Source organism: Myotis lucifugus, unplaced genomic scaffold, assembly GCF_000147115.1.
Source record: "Myotis lucifugus unplaced genomic scaffold, Myoluc2.0 scaffold_71, whole genome shotgun sequence".
NCBI lineage: Eukaryota > Metazoa > Chordata > Mammalia > Chiroptera > Vespertilionidae > Myotis > Myotis lucifugus.
In genome coordinates this window covers 348,338-371,711 of record NW_005871119.1, presented here as the reverse complement: position 1 = coordinate 371,711, position 23,374 = coordinate 348,338, and the positions used below count along the sequence as shown (strand labels likewise).

At 36.2% G+C, this 23,374-nt stretch overlaps 1 protein-coding gene and 1 non-coding gene across 2 annotated transcripts in view; one reads left to right on the top strand and one right to left on the bottom strand.

Annotated features, from left to right (window-relative positions):
• ME1 (malic enzyme 1) overlaps positions 1 to 23,374 on the bottom strand; it is a 148,712-nt gene that overhangs the window by 47,931 nt on the left and 77,407 nt on the right. The window lies entirely within an intron of this gene.
• On the top strand, positions 15,107 to 15,265 carry LOC111826360. The gene has a single exon (XR_002829701.1). It is a non-coding gene; the product is annotated as a small nucleolar RNA SNORA81 (small nucleolar RNA).

The following is a 23,374-nucleotide window of genomic DNA, read 5'->3' as shown; positions in this document are numbered from 1 at the left end:
ACTCCAGGTCTGCATCTGAAAGAGAATGGTGATAAGGAGAAGAAGATGGATTCAGGAATTATTAGGAGACAGAATATACAATATTAGGTGAAGAGAAGCAGATGATGAGGAAGAAGAAATCAAGAATGAATTCCAAATTTCTAGCTTGGCAACTTGGTAGAGGACAGGGTCTATTAAAAAACATGAAACCTCAGGAGAAGAAACAGGCTTGGTAAGGAAGATCAGAAGCTCAGCTTTCCATATGACGTTTTTGAGCAACGTTAGAGATCTGCAAGCAAAGGAAGATGTCATGAGACGTTAAGATGTATGACTTCAGTATATCAGAGTTTGAGCAACTGCAAGCAAAGATAAGGCCCATGATACAGCCATGAGTGGACATCGAAAGTGGTGTGGTACAAAACGCCATTAGAAATGAATATCTTAAAAACAAGAAAGGCCAACATACAAGAAAGGTCATCCACGTGGAAATTAAAGTGGGTGAAGAGCATGACTTTAAAAACAGGCAAGAGTGGTTAAAACAGGGGAGAGCAGTTAAGAAATTGGGAGAAGATAGAGACATGATAACACCAACAGACATAAACATCAAAGCTGTGTTGGGAGGAGGGGGGGTACTTACATAAGAATGGAGTACTAATAGTCTGAAAGGAACAAAGGGAGAAGACACCGATCTCCTCTCCCAACCCTAAAACACTATGTGGGCCAATACAAATTATTTGAAAGCACTGGGTGAAAAGTGAAGGTCTTAAATGTGAACCATGCTTCAGCAAAGCAAGAAGATAAATATACAGAAATAGGTTTCCAAAGGTATAGTGGAAAGGTTTCAGAGGGAGAGGAGTATTGGGAGTTTGAAACATAAAACATAAAGTATGAAAGCATGAAGTATGTGAAAGAGTATATGGAAAAAGACAAATGACATGTTATGTTTACATTTTAACAGGAAGACCAATACTAACGATCATGTGAAGCAAGGTTTTCTAAGAATTATGTCCAGAGGCCACCTGATGGCCTGCAAAGGTGGAGTGTGAGGAGATGGGCATATGGGAGGGGGAAGATGGCGTCCCGGTCTCTATGAGTTGAGAGCAGCATGGGTACAGGCTAAAATCCACAGGGCAGCTTTGGCTCTAAAGGTCTGATCTGTGCTTCAAAATGCCATTGTATTCTGATCTGCACCATTTCTCATGCCCAGAATGCCTTCATACAGAGGATGCAGAAATTTAGAAAATGCTTTTATAAACTCCATCTGCAAACTTACCATGGAGAATTAAAGGTCTCCTCAATTGCATGTTCCAGTAAATATCTTATCCCCAACCTCAATCATGTATGTCATTTACTTCTGCAGACTGAATCACTAAATCTGTCCCTGTCTCCCTCTCAATTTAGTCTAGATCAAACTGTTTATTTCTAAAAGCCAACAACTTCCACAAAAGACAAGGGATCAAGTTTTGAGCAGCAAAGAGAATTGTATGTTATTTTGCTGCAGATTATCAGAGTCATAAAGCTCGAAAGGTCCTTGGAGACCATTTAGCAACAAGTAATGCCTAAGAAGGTTAAATGACACCATGATTACAGGAGCAGACACACGCATGAGCATTGTCACCTTGACAAAAGCCAGAAAGGCCAAGTACAATGGCCACTTGTACCAGGAGACCTTTTTTTTAAATATAAGAATGATATTCTCTCTCTTTTAAAAAAAATATATTTTATTGATTTTTTACAGAGAAGAAGGGAGAGGGATAGAGAGTTAGAAACATCGAGGAGAGAAAAACATCGATCACCTGCCTCCTGCACACCTCCCACTTGGGATGTGCCCACAACCAAGGTACATGACCTTGACCGAAATCGAACCTGGGACCCCTCAGTCCGCAGCCCGACGCTCTATCCACTGAGCCAAACCGGTCAGGGTGAGACCTTTTTTTTAATGTAGGAAAATATCTTCTATGTTATTTCAGACTATAAAAATATGCAATATTTTTCAGAGGAATTTGTTAGAATTCATATATTCATGTGAATATGAATGTTACCCTTCGGAGTGCTCACTTTCAGACTATGCATTTATTCAATGATGCTACAAAACTGCTCAACTACTTTTTAAAAATCATTTATGCTAAGCGAAATAAGTCAGTCAGATAAAGCTAAGAACAGTATGTTTCACTCATATGTGGGATATAAAATTGAAACTCATAGACACAGATAACAGTATGGTGGTTAGCAGAGGGAAGTGGGTGGGAGTAGTAAAGGGTAAAGAGGGTGAAACATATGGTGACGGAAGATGATTTGACTTTGGGTAATGGGCACAAAATGCAATATACAGAACATATAGCACAGAAATGTACACCAGACACCTATATAATCTTATTAACAAATGTCACCCCAATAAATTTAAATTTAAAAAAGCCCTGGCTGGGTTATTCAGTTTGTTAAGAGCATCGTCAAGATATGCCAGGTTGCAGGTTCGATCCCCAGTCAGGGCACATACAAGAATCAACCAATAAATGCAGAAATAAGTGGAACAACAAATCAATGTTTCTCTCTTTCTTTTTCTCTCCCTCTTTCCTTCCCTCCCTCTCTCTGCCCCTCTTCTCTTTCTCTAAAAATCAATCAATAAATAAAAAGAAATAAATGAAATTTATTTTATATAAGAAAAAAATCATTTCCTTGCTCCATAGTTCTATCTTGGTGATTTTCTTTCCTCTTTCATAACTAGTGATACTAGATTTGAACAAAAATTTTGTGAACATGATCCAAATGTAGATTTGGATTAATGTTCTTATTCTATTTTCAAGAATCAATATCAGCCTCAAAGGATTTATCTTAAAATGCCATCACTGTGATATTTCAAAGAATTGCTACAGGTTGCAAAGATAGTCTTCTAAGAGGAATTCCAAAAGTACTGTGAACATTAGCAGTAATTATTGTAGAGTTCCAGGGTAGTATTTGGAAAGAGATTACACTCATTTGGATTCTAACTTTGTTTTAAAAAAATCACACTATTTTTTTTAGAAAAACCTCAGAATGAAAGTAAAAATGTAAAAGGACTTTGAATGTATAATTACTTTAAAACTTTGAAAGATCATTTCCATTTGTATGTCACTCAATAAATAGAAATCTATGCATATTATTGGAGAAAAATCTGAGAAAGGTACATTTAGAAATAGCTGAGGGCACAAATCCAATGTAAATTACAAATCTGGTCTCTCTGCCACAACATGTGGGCCAATGTCAAAGTTTGAACACTAACCATCTTCTGCAACTAGAAGTCACCTACTAATAATGTGTCCTGAAGTTTTGTCTATTTATAATTCCATAAAAATAGTACTGCCTGATACTAATGCAATTGCCAAAATATTATATTCCCTGCTTTATTAATAAGCTCTTTTCTTCCCACATACTGGGGTCCTCATGAACTAAGCAATCCTATGTTCCAGTGGTATGAAAGCTCTTTTAAGCCCAAACTGTTTGTATTGGCACCCGTACATACATTAACTCGCATGTCAATGCCACCCCCCACCCCTTAAATCAGCTCAATAATTAGTTGAAATGATTTAATCCAACATACTAAAATTATAATTCCATTACAGAGTTCCTTGTTAATCCTAAATAATTCTTAGGGACAAAATATGATGTAGTTCTAAGAATGGCTTTAACTTCATTTTATATTAAACTATGTTTAAATAACTCTAATGATATGTGTGTGTGGGTGTGTATATATATATACACACACACATATATATATAATTTTAATTGATTACAGAGAATAAGGGAGAGGGATAGAGAGATAGAAATATCAATGATGAGAGAGAATTATTGATTGGCTGTCTCCTGCATGCCCCACACTGGGGACTGAGCCCGCAACCCAGGCATGGGCCCTGACTGGGAATTGAACCATGACCTCCTGGTTCATAGGTTGACACTTAACCACTGAGCCACGCTGGCCGGGTTGATATATTTTGAATTAACAAGTACACTCAAATTTCAGTCTAAATTTTCAAGAATGCAACTCTGTCTCTGCCAAACTGACGTATTTCCAAAATCTGATTAACAAAACTATGTTTGTGTTGGAAGGATGATTTTTAGTAGTTTACTGAGTTTATTTCTTTGGGGGTGTGTGGAAGTATGATAACTTCTCATTTGTAAAATAAGACTTTATTCTAGTATTGCTAAGAAATATAAGCCAAGACATGTAATTTTGGTGCCTAAAATAATACTGAAAAGAACATGTAAAATGAAGTTAATATTCCAACTCCCTTAGGATCTAAATACCTGGATTTGAGTTCTGCCTCTTCACTTACAAATTGAATTTTTGGGGTCAAATTTTCAGTCTTTCCACTATCCTTCTGAGAACTCCTTTTGCAATTCTAAATCAATAAAAAGAATTAGAAAAATATACCCAACAGAGGTCAGATGAATAAGTCAGGCCACCTACTACTATGCAAAATATTCAGGTGTTGAAAAAGTGACTCACCACCAATCCAATTAATGAAAGTAAGGAAATAAAAATATTATATATTTGCTCTCAGTGCAATCCATATGGAAAATCTCTCTAAGAGATTTCTAAATAAAACTATGACTAGTAATGAGGCAGGCATACATAGCAAGATATATATATATATTTTTTAAAATATGCTTTTATTTATTTCAGAGAGGAAGAAAGAGGGAGAGATAGAAACATCAACCATGAGAGAGAATAATAAATCAGCTGCCTTATGCGCCCCCTACTGGGGATCAAGCCCACAACCCAGGCATGTACCCTGTCTAGGAATCAAACCATGACCTCCTGGTTCATAGATCAACCACTGGCTGGGAAAATTTTGTTTTCTGTAGATGTGCAAGAACATAAATAGACTCTAAAATAGATAATTAGAGTTTATGGGTTTTAAGAGTATTAGAATTCCATGCTTGCCTCTAAGCAATAGGAGACTGAGTAAGAAAGAAGTCAAGAACCCTGGCCAGTGTGGATAAGTTGGTTGAGCATCTTCCCATGCCTGGGTTGCTGGCTCAATCCCCAGTAGGGAGCGTGCAGGAGGTACCTGATTGATGTTTCTCTTTCACAATACTGTTTCTCTTTTTCTCTCCCTTTCCCTACCTCTCTCTCAAAACTCAATAAAACATGAGAAAATAAAGAAAATGACTGGAAAATCTAAATACTGCATAATAAATAACAAAATCTATAAAGTCATCTAGATAATAAGTTGCTAAAGAGTTTCATGTCAGGCTAAGATTTTTTCTATGCCTTGCTTTCTTTAAAATTAACTCTAATGACATGTGATTACAAGCAATAAAAAGCACCCATTTTTGGTGTATAATTTGATTAGTTTCAATAAATGCATTTCTATAAGCAAGATACAGAATATGCTCAACATCCCAAAAGCCCATTCTAGTCAATCCCCTAACACTGGCCCACAGACAACTACTGATCTCCTTTCTATCACTGTAGATTACTAGTACATTTGTCTTTTCTTGATTTTTAAATAAGTGGAATAATATAAATTAAACCTTTTGTATTTGTCTTCTATTGTTTGGCATGATTTTCTTGAGATTCATTCATATTGCATAAATTGTAAGTTCCTTTTTATTGCTGAACAGTATTCCTATATATGGTTATACCACTTTGGGTATGTTATTATGAACAGATTGATGGATATATGGTTTAATTCCATTTTGAGAATATTACAAATAAAGCTGCTATGAGTTATTTTTAAGTTTGCATTTCATGGCTTCCGGTCAAGATTGCAGTGTGGTAAGTGAGGTACTCGCATCCTCCCAAAACCACATAAAAAATACAACTAAACTACAGAATCACCATCATTCAGAACTGCTTGAAATCTAGCTGGACAGAAGTCCTACAACTAAGGATATAGAGAAAAAGCCATATCAAGACTGGTGGGTAGGGTAGAAACGAGGAATGGGCTAGTCCCATGTGGCAAACGAAAATTGGGAGGGATATCTCAGCTGTGGAGGATCCTCCTCAGGAGCTAGGGTCCCAGCCCCACACCTGCGCCCCCAGCACAGAGTTCCAGTGTTAGAAAGAGAATTCCTCATAACTTGTGGCTGTGCAAACCAGTGGGGATTGAGTTTGAGGGAGACGGATGGGGGCTGGAGGCCCAGGAAATTCCTTTTAAAGGGCCTGTGCAAGGACTACTTGGATACTCATTGGAATGTAAAGTACAGCATAAAAAATATAGTCAATAATATTTTAATAACTAAGTGCGATGTCAGATGGATATGAGGTTTATTGGAATAATCACTTAGTAAGTTGTATAATATCTAATTATTTGGGTGTACACTGAAACTAATATAGTACTGTATTTCAATTGTAAATGAAAAATAAAAGAAATATTTTAAAAAGTTTTGCATTTCTCTTTTGAAAATACCAAGGAATAGAATTGCTTGGTAGTATGGTAGGTATATTAAGAATACAACTGCCAATTTTCCAAAGTGGTTCCGTCATTTTACATGTCCATCAACAATGGATGAGTTCCAGCCCAGCCAGTATGCCTCAGTGGTTGAACCCATGAACCATGATTCCCTGTCAGGGCACATGCCCGGATTGTTGGGAGCATGTAGGAGGTAGCCAATTGATGTTTCTCTCTCATAGATGGTTCAATCTCTCTATCCCTCTTCCTTCCTATCTCTCTAAAATAAATAAAAACATTTAAAAATAAAAAAGGATGCGTTCCAGTTGCTCCAAATGCTCACCAACACTTGCTATTATCAGTCTTTTAAAATTAAGCCATCTACTGGGTGTGTAATGGCATCTCATTGTGATTTTAATTTGCATTTCCTGCCCTAGCTGGTTTGGCTCAGTGGATAGAGCATTGGCCTGCAGACTGAAGGGTTCGGGTTTTGATTCCAGTCCGGGCACTTATCTTGGGCTCCTCCTCGCCCCAGGCCCTGGTCCTGGCACTTGCAGGAGGCAACCAATTGATGTGCTTCTCTCACATCAATATTTCTCTCTGTCTTTCCCTCTCTCTTCTACTCTCTCTAAAAAAATATCAATGGAAAAATATCCTTAGGTGAGGATTAAAAAATAATAATAATAAAATACCGTAGCTTGCTTTCCCCTGATGACTAATGAGCTTACATGTACTTAAAGATTCTTGTTAAGTGTTGTTTCAAATCTTTGCCCATTTTAAAAATTGGGTTTTGTCTTATTACTGAGTTGTAGGAATTTTTAAAATATATTCTGAAGTAATTCATCAGACATATATATTATGACTATTTTCTCTTGTCATTTTCTTAACAGTATCTTTTGAAAAGCATAGTTTTTAACTTTATTAAAGTGCAATTTAACATTTTTTTTCTTTTATAACTTGTGTTTCCTGTAAGAAATATTTAACAAACCTGAGGGCACAAAGATTTTCTTCTATATATAACTTTTAAAGTCGTATCATTTTAGCTTTAGATTTATGATCCATTTTGAGTTAATTTTTGTGGGATAAGTATGAGATGTGGGTTGATGTTCATGTTTTCTTTATAGATATTTAATAGTTCAAAGACTATGTTTTAAAAGAAGTATTGTATCCCCACTGAATTACCTTCGTACTTTATCTAGGCTCAATTAACCATATTCATATTGGCCTACTTCTGGATTTTCTATTCTTTTCTATTGATCTACTTTATTGTTCTATTGCCTTATACCATTTTTACACTATCTTAATTTACTGTAGCCTCATAAGTTTTAGACTTAAGGAGTATAATTTCTCTAATTTTATTCTTCTTTTTCAAAATTATTTTAGATATTCTAAATTCTAAGTCCTTTGCCTTTCCTAATATATTTTGAGTCATCTTGTTAATTTCTATAAAAAGCCTGCCAGGTTATAATTTTTTAAAAAAATTGATTTACATTTTTGTGTCATAAAAATTTTTAACAAAGGATTTCAGAAAAATGGTATTGAACTTCCTTGAATGTATTACATTATTTAGATCTGTAGATATGATGCCTGCATGTCAAAGTAAGTTTTAGACATGTACCTATAATTTCACTACTAAATACCCACATATATATTGACAAAGTATTTTAACCATAGATAAAAGCATTAGAAATATTAATTAACACCCATATGCTCCCTACACAATTTTGTGAAATATTAATATTGTGCCATATTTATTTCAGACCACAAGAAAGCTCAAATATCAAGTAAAACTACCTCTGTCCCTCCTGAATCCCACTTCACTCTCCTAAAATTGCTGTTTATCACTCCCATGCATCCTGTATTTTTACTAAAAACGTATAACTTCCAAAAGCAAATGTGACATTGTCTTTAAACTTTATATACATAGATAACTGTACATGAATCTGATGGGTATTGAATGATATCTGATTCTTATGACATGATAGTATGGTGCCATTATTAAGAGCTCAGGCTGAATGTGTTCAAATGTCTCTTTTTACAATTTTTCCACAATTATATGATTCTTAGATATATTCATGTGGGCATATGAAGCACAAGTTCCTTCCACTTTTATATACTACTAGAGGCCCAGTGCATGGAATTCGTGCATTGGGGGGGGGGTCCCTCAGCCCGACCTGCAACGACGTCAGCATCCCTCGCCCCAGCTTCCGGCCTAAGGCCTCTCCCCTCCCTCCGGGCAGCCCTCTGTGTGGCTAGGGTGTGGACGCTGGGCTCCATGTTGCCAGGGTGACGCCACCAGCATCCCACCCCGGCCACTATGGGCGCCGCCATCTTTGTCGCAGAGTGACGGTTAATTTACCTATTACTCTTTTATTAGATAGGATACAATATTGCATGGTATTTTTATGGCACAATTTATCATTCTCCTGTTGATGGACATTTAGATTACTTCCAATTTTTCATTACTACAAGCAATGTTGCTGTGAAAATTTCTGTACACATCTCCTTATGAACAAGTTTCTCTGGGGTGCCACTGCTGTGCAGAAGATTATGAAAATCTTAACTATGTTGCCAAAGTGTTTAATGAAGTTATACTCCTGCAAGCAGTGTACATATTCATCCACAGCCTCGCAAACACTTGGCTAGGTCAGATTTAAACACTTTTGCCAATCTGATGGATGGGAAATGGTAGTTGATATCTGAGAAATGGCAGTATGGTGCTGGGCAGCCATGGAAATATGCTGCTTGGATTGCCCTTCAAAAATAGAACTTGTCTATGAGTCAGTTAGATAACTGCCTCCAGACACAATATCTTAAGATCTGCTCCAACATTCCATCCAAGGCCACCCTCCTCCCAGCGAGTCCCCAGTCAATTTCTCAGCACAGCAGTACCACGGGAGCCTGGTCATTCCTCCTCAATGAGAGCTCATCTAACAAGCAATCTTTGCTTTGGAGTTCTCCACTGGGTTGGCTGAGACTTTGCCAGCTCTATATTACAGCCTGAAACTCTCTGCCAATTCTGCTTCCCAGATGTGCATGATGGTCTGAAGGCTTTCCCTGCCCAATTCTTTCCCCTCCCTGTTTATGTTCCACAGGCATTACTTCCAATACACTTTTCACACTTCAACTCCATTTCAGGAACTACTAACATGGAAAACTCAAACTGGTATGACTGAGTTCATCAGAGCTCAAGCCTCTGCTGAATCCAACTGCTTGGATCTGTCTCCAGCTCTACTTATTACTTCTGGATGTTGGGTAGGTTGTTAAATTTCCCTAAACCTCAGTTATTTCAACTCTAAAATGGGAATAATAATACCTACCTCACAGGTGTGAGCAATTAAAATAATATAAACCTTTGGAAAAACTTCTGGCACATAAAAAGCCCTCAATAAATACTAGTTTTGTTTGCCCAGTGTGATTTCCTTATTTACCACAGGAGTTGTGATTAAGCTCCAGGATATATGAAACCATGAGTATAAACAATGGCTTGGGGATACTCATTGCTCCTTTCTTTAGGTATATGTGTATATTTAGTAGGTGTTATTATAACATGTTGGTAAACATAGTGACCTCAAATAAAATCCTCAGTGATAATGAATAATCCCAATCTGATTATCTTTGTCAATGATTAATTTATATTCTAAAACCATTTGTGTTTTGATTTTTTTTGCTTATAATAAATTATATATACAAGCAACATTAAGGAATATAAACTGCAAGACTGGAAAATCATTGTTGGGAGGCTTTGATTAAGTGCCGTTTCTATCAAAGTGCACTATATATTTGGATTTTATAGTGTACACATCTTGACACTGCTCTATTAGCTTACTTTCAGGAATATATTAAGAATCAAACACTATCATAAAATATTCTCATAAGTCAAAACATATTTAGTATTCTTTTTTAAATTGACATTTTCCCCCTGAAATTATTTTCCCAGAAATACCACCAGTTTTCCCTTTTTTTCGTTGTTTTCTAAAATTTAGAATAATGACAGATGAAAATGAAGAAAGGTCAGGAAAGCAGCTCAGTAACTAATGCATTCTTCTTGCATTCTAGTCTTCAGAGGCCAGGTTAATGAGAATTTGGAAGAGTAATTAGTATTTAAGACCCAGTCAAACATTTATTGTAATGTGATACTATTCCCTATCTTCAGTTTTAAAACTAGGAGTTTGGCCAAATATAAACTGTTGGAATAAGTAGATGCCTGGAAAAATAGAAGTCTCCATTAGCTTGCTGAAATATATTTTCTGTCTCATTCCAAAATCCTGTAATTCTCCATTGCAAGAAAAATAACTTCTGTATTGTTCCAAAACCCATATGAAATATATGCCCAGAGGACAACCTCTGATACATTTGTGCAAAGAGATCATATATCTCATTCTTTAATCCACCCAATGGAAAAAAAACAAAATAAAATCAAACCCTAGATAGTGCATCAAAAACAGTGCTGGGGCAAGGGGCAGCGAGGAAAAAGATTTGTACTATCTCGTCAGTAAAATGAATGCTCATACTTCAAGTGATTTGCATAGTAAATTCTGATTAGGTTTGGTAAGATATATATGCTATAAAAATATATTTCTTATCAGACTACATCTGTTTTTTTCATACTATAATATAACTTATAAATTACCACTCTTCATTCCTTTTTGTACTTATTAACTAAACTCCAGAACAGATTAGGTTTCATATTTCTGGGTAAATGATCAAAATCCTTCTTCTTCCTAAAACCCCCTCAAAATAAACAAAGCTCGATCTTTATGCAGTACATAGCCTATTAAACCACTACACTTTCTTCTGGCCAAAGTGATCAGTACATCCTTTAGTGATTAGAAACCTCTGAGGAACTGGGTTTCTCAGAAACTTGTGCTACAGTAATGTTAACTGGGATTTTGCAAAAATAGGAATCCTTGCCCAAATGGTTTTGAGAACCAGTACACAAAACAAAACACGTCTCTTCACTCAGCATTTGAGTTCTCAGAACTTGAACATACTATTTACTGTAAAGTGATCATCTCTGAGAAGAGGATGCATAAAATGTGAATTTATCATTCTAACTGAACTAGAAAATACCTTTTCATGGCCCAGAAAGAGTAGAAAAGAATACCGAGAGACCCTATACATGTAACCCTTAACATAGGGTTAAAAAAGGTTCTAAGTTGTTAAATAGTTTATAATAAAGATCAAAACTTGTAAGAGTTCATTGTTGTTCTACTAATAAATAGAATAAGGACGTCATTTTTTTGAAGGGAAAATTTTAAATTTCAAAACAAGACATATGTATCATTAAAGCAAAAAAAAAAAAAAAACCCAACTAAGTTAATTTCAAATAAAGAGAAGTTTGTGGCTAGGCTAAGAGGTAAAATAAAAAAATCTAACCAGGGAACCCACACAAAATTTCAGGAAAGGATCTTTTGCTTTCTGGTAATACAATTTATAAAGATCTCAAAAAGGAATGGGCTTATAATTCAAGGACATGCCTATCTCAAGATTAGCTCTCTTTTCAAACCTAGACATTAAATAATAAAATTCACAAAGTTTCACAAAATTCAAAATGGATAAAATTTTTAAAAGAAAGTATGTCAAATGATAACTTATAGACGTAGTTATGAATGCACCAAGTTTTATTTTTCTGTGGGTGGCTCTATCTGATCCTAAGAGGAAGAAGTTTATGGCAGTTTAATGGGGGGGGGGGCGGAGAGAGAGAATGTGGCTACCACTGAGTCACAGGGAGACTGTAACTGGTTTTTTGAAAGTTGACAATGCTTAAATCATAAGCATATGTGCAGTAAAGATGTTCCCACTCTTGTTTCTCATATGAGCTGTATTAGTCACTTTGTTTTCCCCCCAAGTTGATAACAATAACATTCTGTGGATTCTGTGGTTTTCAGGAAAAAAAAATGGTAAGGTTTATATTTTCAAACCCCCAGTTAAGAAGAAATTTTTCAATAAAAGAGAATACAGATAAACAGAGATGCTGGTTGTAAGCAAAATTTCAGCTATGGGACACCCAAATTCTCCACATACCAAGCAATGTAAAGACAATATGGGATATATAATCTAAAAAATTTTTGAGGTTGACTTCCCTTATATCCAATTATTCTAATAGATTGAGATTTTTTATTTTGCAGTGCCAAATCAGATGAAATCAACACAACTTTGGAAAGACTGTAGGTCTGTTGACAAGAACCTAATGTCCTATAACAGTTTTATGACACTGTTTCTGCTGCTTTAGAAGCTTTATTCTCTGGGGGCTTTTTAACTGTGCTCTCATGTGTGCCCCAGGGACCTTATTTGGTTAAGTGCCTGTTAACCCTTTCATGTCAAGTATATCCTATTTTTATAATTGAAAAAGAAAAGTGATTTTTCAGTGGAAATGTGTTTTTTTGTTGTTTGTTTTGTTTAGTTGTTGTTTCTTTTCCAGGGGAAATGTTTTCATCTTTACCTTGCTTAATTCACTGCTCTGTTTGGTCCCATTAATTCCCTCTTTCCTGAAACACTTGTCTTACTGATGCCTTTCCAGCAGTAAGTTGGTGTTTCCCAATGCTCGCTAACATTGAAATATGGGGAGAATATAAAATTATTTTATGCTTACTACCTGCTTTTTTAAAATTTCTATTTGGATTTCTCTTATGATATTGCTGCGCTATGCTTAAATTAAAAAGAAAGAATGGAAAGCACATATTTATAAATTTATTAATTGCAAAAAGTTCTATCATTAATAACAAACTGCAACAGGAAAGAGACTAATAACTTACATGCTAATAGTTCTCTAGCTCTGCAGTAAACTTAAGAAAGTAAAGATTTTTACAATGAAATACAGCACATTAAGTCTTAAGACACAGACATATCAGTTTTGAAATAAAATGAACCCCACCTCAAGGAAATACTTAAAAGATGAATGATAGCATTCCTTTAGAAGAAAATATAGCAATTAACATTGTCTCAAATATAACTTTTAATATATTTTGTGAATTAAATGATGAAAATAAGGCCAGTCACTTAGATATTTGTTATCTTTTGTAAACAGAATATTTACATTCTCATATTCACTCACTATAAGAGGCAAAATATATAAGTAACAGACCATTTACCTACTACAACTTTGATGATAATGTATGAAATTCAACGGCTTTTGAACCTGAGTATAAATCTTCTAACAGGCCTAGATTTCAGCCCCACTTTAATCAAAATCAACCAATGATTCTACACTAGCAAAAACACATTGAAAACCAATGCTCACATGCCCACCACAAGTATGTTAGCTCTGGGTCTTGGGTAATTACAGGTCAAGGAAGATCAGAGATAAGGTTAGGCTTAAGGTAACGCAACATGGAGAAAAGATTCATATAGGACACGATAAGGCAAGGTCACAGTTTGGGCTGTCAAACTAAAATTGAGAACAAAAATAAGATTTAGAATCCAACTCAGTTTACCAGAAACTTCCTATCCTCCTGGACCTTTTACCATCTGCATCCCAGACTTCTGAATCTAGGGTCAGGATTCCAGTATGACATCCAGTAAACAGCTTGGATGTGGACACTCCAGTCATTACAACAAGAAAAAAAGCTGAACAAACTCAAAATAGTATCTTCTTAATCCAGTTTTGCTGCCCCCAAAACTGAAGAGACAAACAAGCAAACACAAAGAATCACAGCTTACCTGGAACAGAAGGCCAGGAGCAATCCCTGCAACTGGAGCCAATATCTGTGCCAATGCTTTCAACTATAATTGACGAATATTTGGCAGCTCAGTGTAGACTAACCAGAGAGTTCACAACTCCTAGGTGGGGAGAGGGGGCAGTCTTGGGGAGAACCCACCTACAGTTTTGCCTCCAGGAACCTCACCAGGTTCTCACTGGGAAGACTGGAGAAATCCTCTTATGCTTCCAGCAGAGGAATAGAAAAACTAAGCTTTTGAAATACACCCAGAGTCCTCAATTCTCCTTTTAAAAGGCTCCTCTACCCTTCAACCTGGAGACAATGAAATACCCAACTCCAGCTCCCTCTAACTTTTAAAATGAGGAAGGGAAATACCCATCTTAGGCTCAGTAAAAGACTGAGACCTAAACATAGGGTTATAATATGCTTCCGTTCCCCCCACATCTTATTACTACCTCAACAGGGCTCCAATAAATAACAGGAGATTACAACTAAAAGAACTGCTAGCCTCAAACTCTACTTAATAAATCTGTGAGGAAATCCCAAAGACATGGGGGAGATAAGCGACACTGAGGAAAATGTATCCTCTAACACTACAGCTATAGCAAATAGTAAACACAGCCTAACTGCTAGCTAAACCAAAACCCTCACTCTGAAGGCCTTAGTTTCTTTTACTTTGTACCATCATGTCCATCTTTCAACAAAAAGTTACAAGGAAGTTAAAGGGTAAAAACTATAGTCTGAAAAGACAATGCAAGCATCAGAACTAGAATCAGATATGATAGAGCTTTTGGAGTAATCAGACCAGGAATTTCAAGTAACTATGATTAATATGTTAAAGGGCCTAATAGATAAAATAGTAGTAGACAATATGTAAGAACATATGGGTAACATTAAACAGAAGAGATGATAGCTCTAAGAAAGAATGAAAAAGAAATGCTAGAAATATAAATGAAGTAATATAAATGATATATAAATGAAAATTGCATTTGATGGATTCATCAATAAACTAGACATGGAGAAGAAAAAAAATTAGTGAGCTTGAAGAAATGTCAATAGGAATTCCCAAACCTGAAATGCAAAGAGAAAAAGAACAGAATACACAAGAACTATGGGACAATTACAAAGAGTGTAACATATGCTAGCAGAGTACACACAAGAAGAAAAGTAACTGCACTAGATGATAAAGACTGGGGTGGACCTCTTTCTTAATGTCCAGTGTCCTTTGTCTTAAAATTTGGTGCAACATGTGAAAAAAAAAGAGTGTAACATACACACAATGGATATAACAAGGAGAGTAAATATTTGAGATAATAATGGAGAACAATTTTTATTAATTAAGATTAATGATAGACACCAAACTACATATCCAAGAAACTCAAAAAACACCAACAGGATAAATACCAAAAAAAAATCTATAACTAGGTATATCATATTCAAAATGTAGAAAATCAAAGGCACTGATTTGAAAGAATCCAGAAAAAAAACACACACCTTATCTACACAGGGAAAAGATTAAGGATTACACCAAGAAGAAACTAAATTGAAATATTATAAGTATTAAAAGAAAGTATTAAAAGAAAAAAACCAACCTAGAATTCTGTAGCCAGTGAAATTATCTTTCAGAAGTGAAGGAGAGATACTTTCTCAGACAACCAAAAATTGAAGGGATTTGTCACCAGACCTGCCTTGCAAAAAAGTTCTGCCTGTTGACCTCCTTTACCCTTTACTAGCTCCCCCCATCTCTTTCTTTTTATACTAGGCTAGAGGCCCAGTGCACAAAAATTCATGCACTCAGGCGGAGGGGAGGCCCTCAGTCCAGCCTGTGCCCTCTCACAGTCTGGGACCCCTAGAGGATGCCCACCTGCCAGCTTAGGCCCACTCCCTGGCAGTAAGACATCCCTCTGGCAGCCTGGGAGCCCTCGGGGGATGTCCGACTAACAGCTTAGGCGTACTCCCCACGGGGAGTGGGCCTAAGCCAGCCGTGGGCAAACTACAGCCCGCGGGCCAGATCCAGCCCATTTGAAATGAATAAAACTAAAAAAAAAAAAAAAAAAAAAAGACCGTACCCTTTTATGTAATGATGTTTACTTTGAATTTATATTAGTTCACACAAACACTCCACCCATGCTTTTGTTCCGGCCCTCCGGTCCAGTTTAAGAACCCATTGTGGCCTCGAGTCAAAAAGTTTGCCCACCCCTGGTAAGCCATTAGTCGGACATCCTTAGTGCTGCCTCGGAGGCAGGAGAGGCTCCTGCCACTGCTGCTACACTAGCCAGCCATGAGCCGGCATCTGGCTGAGCAGCGCTCCCCCTGTGGATGTGCACTGACCACCAGGAGGCAGCTTCTGCGTTGAGTGTCTGCCCCCTGGTGGTCAGTGCACGTCACAGCAACTGGTCATTCCTGGTCGTTCTGCCGTTAGGGTCAATTTGCATATTACCCTTTTATTATATGGGATAACTCCTTGGCTTTCCTTTATTTACAGTATCTGTTAGATACTGTGTCTTTTAGAACTCTGTGTATTCCAAGTTTTGGCTCCTCCAATTGTTCTTTTTGCTGCACATGTTTTGGGAAGATGGTGAATAAATTAAACAAATAAAAAACACTGCCCATAATGGTGAAATAATTGACCCAATAACCCACTGTCTAAACATGTGGAAGTGTGACAAAATTTCTATAACCCTGGCCTCACCATGAACACATGTATTGGGCATTAGTTGATTATAAGAACTCTGTGCAGGTGCATCTGATAATACTAGCAATATATATCTCCAGTGCCCAGAACAATACCTGGCACATAGCAAGCATTCATTATTTCTTAAATGAATTGATTTTTTTTAAAAAAGAATATTTAATACCTGGTGAGAAGTAACAAATAATATTTTCTAAATATTATTTGTCAACTTGCTATAATACCCATCTCACAAATAAAATTAAGTCTTCTATATTGGTCTGCATTTCTGAAATCTAACTTTACAGAAGTATTACGAGTATGCCTGGGAAACATCTTACATCTGGCATATTACCAGGTGTTGCGACCAGGTGTCTAAGTCTTTAAATATAAAACACTCACTTGTCTCACTTGTGAAAAAATACTTTAAAAGTTTTCCAGATATGTATGCAGATTTAGGCAGCCTTACCCCATGATTAAAAACAATTTCATAGGAATTTAATACAACTTTTCAAAATATCAAGACATGATAGTGAACTCAAATGGCTGAAATGAGCAAAATCTGCTCCTAATTTTAATTTCATATGGTTTGGCACTTAAAAAGAACAGTTAATACTAAACTATTCTTTTTGTAAAAGTCAGAAGAGACAAGCTAGATAAGTCTTGTCTGACAACTCATCTTCCCCAGGTTACTTATTAGACACTGTTTCTTATATTCTTACATACCTTAAACTCATTTCCACTGAAGGGCTTACTGAAAATGTCTGTTTATTTATCTCTCTTCCCAACAATACTGAGTTCCTTAAAAGCATTTTGCAAAATGAATGCCTGATACATATAGGTGCTCAATGTGTTTGCTGAATAAATAAATAATCCAAGGTACTCTAAATATTGTCTTTGACTAAGTTTATAGAAATCATTTGTATGAGCGGGGACAACTCTACTATAGGGATACCTAATTTCTCTTACTATACATGAGTCAACAACGTTTGGATTTTTTTTCCTTTATCCTCACTATTATTTATTTGTTTTCCAATATGTCAATACAGCTTATCCAGAAAAAAAGTTTAACTTAGCTAAAAAAATATGGGTATGACTGTGAACCCACATTCACATTAAGACCTGTCTAGGCTGTATAGCATGCTCTTTTCCTACATATGGCATATATATTTGCTTGTTCTGTCTTTTCTTAACATCAGAATGCTAAGAATGAAAAAAAGTACATAGGAGTACAATATATTATAAAACTAACACAACAACCTTAACCACAAGAGTATAATATACATTTAACAGCCATTGAAAACTTATTATGTGCCAGAGATGGTCAAAATCAAGAGACTTGTTTTTTTCTGTTTTGTCCTTTCACCTGAAACAAAAAGCACGAAAGCTTTATTCTCATTAACTCCCAGCTTTAAGTTCAAATGTAAAACATCTTAATATAAAATACTTTGAAACCAGATACAAACTGAATGAATCCAACAAATATTTACTGAGTATTTCCTAGGAGTCAGGCTCTAGGGGTAGAGCAGTGAACCAAACAGAAAAAAAACCCAAAACCTTGCCTTCATTGGATTCATACTGTATTTATTTAAGACAGATAATAAATAAGTAAATTATACAACATGTTCTATGGTGATAAGTAGTGTAGAGAAAGCCAGCCAGTATGAAGGGTGCAATTTCGAGTATAGACCTGAAGGAGGGAGGGGAAAGGGAAAGAGAAATGCCTGAGGGTTAAGACAACAGCAGGGCAAAGAACCTGAAAGAGTGTATTTGAAGTGGACAAGAAAGAGCAAGATTTGGAATGCACATTGAATGAAACTTCTGTTGAATTCACGCACATTTCCTATATGCTTATAATTCAAGTACCAGAAATATCTTCAAACTGTTTTATTTGTTTAGGGAAGTTAAAATGTTTAGGGAAAGAGAAAAATGCATAGTTTTCAAACAAATCACCTAATTTTCCATAGCTTCCTTCTCAGTTATTAGGGTTTATTGTCATGGCTAAATGTGTAAAATCCAGCCCGAAGCTTACAGCTATTGGCATTTCTATTTTCACCCGGACAGCGACAGCTGCGTTTGTAAGTGGTCTGAACACAGACTGTGCTGCACATGCCACATTATTTGCACGGACACATTTGGATAGCATTGCTTTAAATCAGACAGGAATGCAACGTAATGAGTAAGCCCATGGGCTCTGGAGCCAGACTGACGTTGAATCTCAGCCCTGTCACTTTCTAGTTGAGTAGCTATAGAAAAGTCCGTAATCTCTCTGTGCCTCTATTTCTTATCTGAAAAATGGGGATAACTAATTGTAAGAATGTCATAGAACTGTTTTGAGGATTTAAAGTATTTAAATTAGAACACAGCCTGGTATATACCATAAAAATGCATTAGCTGTGGGAGTGAGTGAAAAAGGTGAAGGGATTGAAAAGTATAGGTTAGTAGTTACAAGACAGTCATGGGGATGTAAAGTACAGGATAGGAAATATCTCTATATATAAAAGCCTAAGTGACCAAATGACCGAACGATCTAACGACCAGTCGCTGTGATGCGCACTGACTACCAGGGGGCAGACGCTCAATGCAGGAGCTGCCCCCTGGTGGTCAGTGTGCTCCCAGGGCCAACTTCCCGTGGCCCCTCCCCCGGCTGACCAGCCCCAATGACCCCCATAGGGGCGGCTGGCCAACCTTCCATGGCCCCTCTCCCTGGCCAGCCAACCTCCTGTGGCCCCTCCCCCCGCTGGCCAACCTTCCATGGCTCCGATCGGCCCCAATCACCGGCCAGGCCGAGGGACCCCACCTGTGCACGAATTTGTGCACTGGGCCTCTAGTAGTCAATAATTTGTAATAACTAAATATGGTGTCAGGCAATTACTGGAAATATGAGGCATGAAACACTTTGTAAAGCATACAACTATCTAACAACTATGCTGTGTACATGAAACTAATATAAAATAATTTTGAATGTAAACTGTAATTTTAAAAACCTAAAAAAAAATGTATCAACTGTTATGATAGTTGTTATTATTAATATTGATGGAACACATCTGGTGGTTTTTATATATCATAAACACAATAAGAAGTAATTATGATTCCTTATTTTTATTTATTTATTTTAAAATATATTTTATTGATTTTTCACAGAGAGGAAGGGAGAAGGATAGAGAGACAGAAACATCGATGAGAGAGAAACATCGATCAGCTGCCTCCTGCACACTCCCCACTGGGGATGTGCCTGCAACCAAGGTACATGTCCTTGGCCGGAATCGAACCTGGGACCTTTCAGTCCGCAGGCCAATGCTCTATCCATTGAGCCAAACCGGTTAGGGCATGATTCCTTATTTTTAAATATTTGCTCTCTCTGGATGGCAACAGTAAAAATCATTCTTTAATTTCTGAAGATTCAAATCCATGATAAGATCTGAATGCATATCAAGTATTCATTCTTAAATTTAAACAGATATGTTTACATGTCAAGAAAACAAACAATGCATTAAAATTGAGTCAGCTTCTGATAATTTCTAAGTTGGAAAAGATATGCCTTTTAATACCCGATATTTATGAGTCCCCAGTCATGTGTAAAAAGTATACTTAAAAGCAAATTCTTTTGCATTTCATAACATTTAGAAGAACATCATAGAGTGTACTTACACAAACCTAGATGGTGGAGCCTAACTAGGTTATATGTTATAGCCTATTTCTTTTAGGTTATAAGTTTGTACTGCATGTTACTGTACAAAACAACAGGGGATTAAATCAAGCACAACAGAAAATGATGCAATTCAGAGACTCAGTAAGCACGAGATGTCTGAGGCTACTGCTGGTGTAACACAGCATCCTGTTTTACAGAAAACTCTTTAATAAGTAGAAAGAGTACACTCTAAAAAACAATTAAAGTATAGTATAATAACTACATAAACCAGTAATAGTTGTTATCAAGTATTATGTACTGTACATAACTGTACGTGCTACACTTTTACACGACTGGCAGTGCATAAATTAATGAGCAGGGAGCATATATAGTGTGGAGACGCTGGACAAAGGGATGGTTCACATCCCAGGCAAGATGAAGAGGGATGGCATGAGATTTCCTCATGCTACTCAGAACTGCACAATATTTCAAACTTATTAGTTGTTTATGTCTACCAAAAAAGTTTCCATTTAATATTTTTGGACTTTATTTGGAAAATTGTGCTTCTCTAGTTCATATTAGATAAGGGGGCAGATATAATAGTCCTCCCCTAATCTGCAAAATGAAACTGCAGATAAGGGGGGGCCACTATATAAAGGATTCATGGAGAGGAGGAGGGTGACAAGAAACAGGCAAAGTGCAAGGGCCAGATCAGAAGGGATTTATAAGTAGAAGGTGAAAACAGTTAATAAAGGGGGAAAAGTAAGCTCTTGAAGACTTACTGTTGGGATACAAAAGAAACTAGAAATTACTGAAAGGTTCTTTATGGTGATAAAGATATAAAGGGGTAAAGTCTAGGGAAGTTGGGTTATGGTTATGGAAATGGAGTCAAGAGTATAGATCAAGGACATAACAGAGGAACTGTCTACATGGACTTAGTAATGAAACTGTTCTTTTTTAAAAATATATTTTATTGTTTTTTTACAGAGAGGAAGGGAGAGGGATAGAGAGCTAGAAACATCGATGAGAGAAAAACATCGATTAGCTGCCTCCTGCACACCCCCCACTGGGGATGTGCCCACAACCAAGGTACATGCCCTTGACTGGAATCGAACCTGGGACTCTTCAGTCCACAGGCCAACTGAGCCAAACCGGTCAGGGTATGAATCCGTTCTTAAGATAAATGCATTGGGGAATCATTGCAGATACTCAAGAAGAAAAAAATTATTTCAATTTCTGCTTTGGGATATAATCAGATGGTACTGTTTAAAGATAATTTTTAAAGAAAGAGAGATAGTGAAGAAGTGGACTAGTTGATAGTTGATTTGCATATTTGGCTTATATAAGCCCAAGTCTCCTTTTTAATCTTGCAAGTTAATTCAATAGTTTTTAGTATCTTCATATCATCTTTTATTGAGGAAATAATTCTTGTCATGGACTTGATTTGAAGCTGACTTACAACGAATATGCAGCATAGGAAATGTAATACAAGGCAAATAAAAAGTTTTTGTAAAAATTTTTTCTTTTGAATTAATCACCTTTAACTCCTGATGAAAAAAACTTTGGGCAAAACAAGGAAAAACTAAGTAATTTAAAATGTTGAATGAGAAATATATTCCTCTGGGCCAAGTATAATTATATGATGTGATGATCAAACATTTTCAACTGACTCATAATGATCCCAACTATAAATGAATCACTGAATTTTTTGATACAGCTCATCCCTGAATGTTTAAACAAAATGCAGATTCTTTAGTACTTTAATAGAACCCTAAAGTTAGAACACTTTAGAAAATGTTTAATTCTAATAAATACTTCCACTTAAGGCAGAAACCTGTATGTTTATGTTTATATTTATATTACATTATATATTTATATTGTATAATGTATATATTATGTTTATATTAAGTGTATCTGCCCACATACTTAAAGTGACAGAGAGGTCACAAATAATATTTACAACAAAAACAACCAAAAATAACAACTACTGAGTAATTTTTATTGAAAACCATTGTAGTAAATACTTCTATACGTATATACATATATATATTAATCCTCACCTGAGGATATATTTTTATTGATTTTAGAGAGACAAGAAGGGGGAGAGAGAGAAAGAGAGAAACAGCAATCTGTTGCCTCTCCTTGACCAGGGATTGAACCCGAAACCTAGGTATGTGCCCTGACTGGGAATCAAACCCACAGTCTTTTGGTGTATGGGACAATGCTCTAACCAACTGAGCCACCTGGCCAGGGCATGAGTACTTTTATATACATTATTTTATTTCTGAACAATTCCAACTATTAAGTGTTCTCTCTAACATTAATGCAAATTTGGCAACCTATAACTTTTTATTAAATTACTGGCCCTCATCATCCTCCCTTGGGAAAAAAAATTGTACTTACTATTTGTATCACTTAACAAAAGTAATTTTGTTTTTTAATGTTTAATCTCAATCATCACAACAACCCTATGAAGTAGGTGCTGTTATTATTTTTCACTTTTTTTCTGGAGAGGTAAGCAACTTTCCCAAGGTTGCAAATGTAGTAGTTGATGGAGCCAAAGGTTGACTTCAAAGCCCTGGTTTTGCTTATCACATGTCCCTGAGACAGGGGCCTTGTACACTGACAAATCATGGTTCTGAACTTCCCAAATTGAGGGTCAGATCCCAAACCATGGTGAAGTCCATGAAGTAAGAAACATCATTCTATAAGGCCTCGGTAGAAATGGACTACAAACCTATCCAGGCAACACCACTCTAATATGTGCTCAGTAAGACTGAGCCTTTTCTCCATTATAATTTTTACATATCCAAATCTAACCATATTGGTTAAGAATAATAACAATTGCTTATTTTGTTTCTATTCATATATGTGGCAGTCTTCGCCACCTATACTGTAGAATGTGGTTTTATTTTGATTGAAGATGTAAAAAAAAAAATTTGGGTCACCATCTGTGGATGCCACAACAAAGTCTTAAGAATTAATCACTACATGATGGTTAAATCAAAATCATTACATGCTGTGTCAGCTTTGGCTTGTTTTATAATTTGTGAAATAA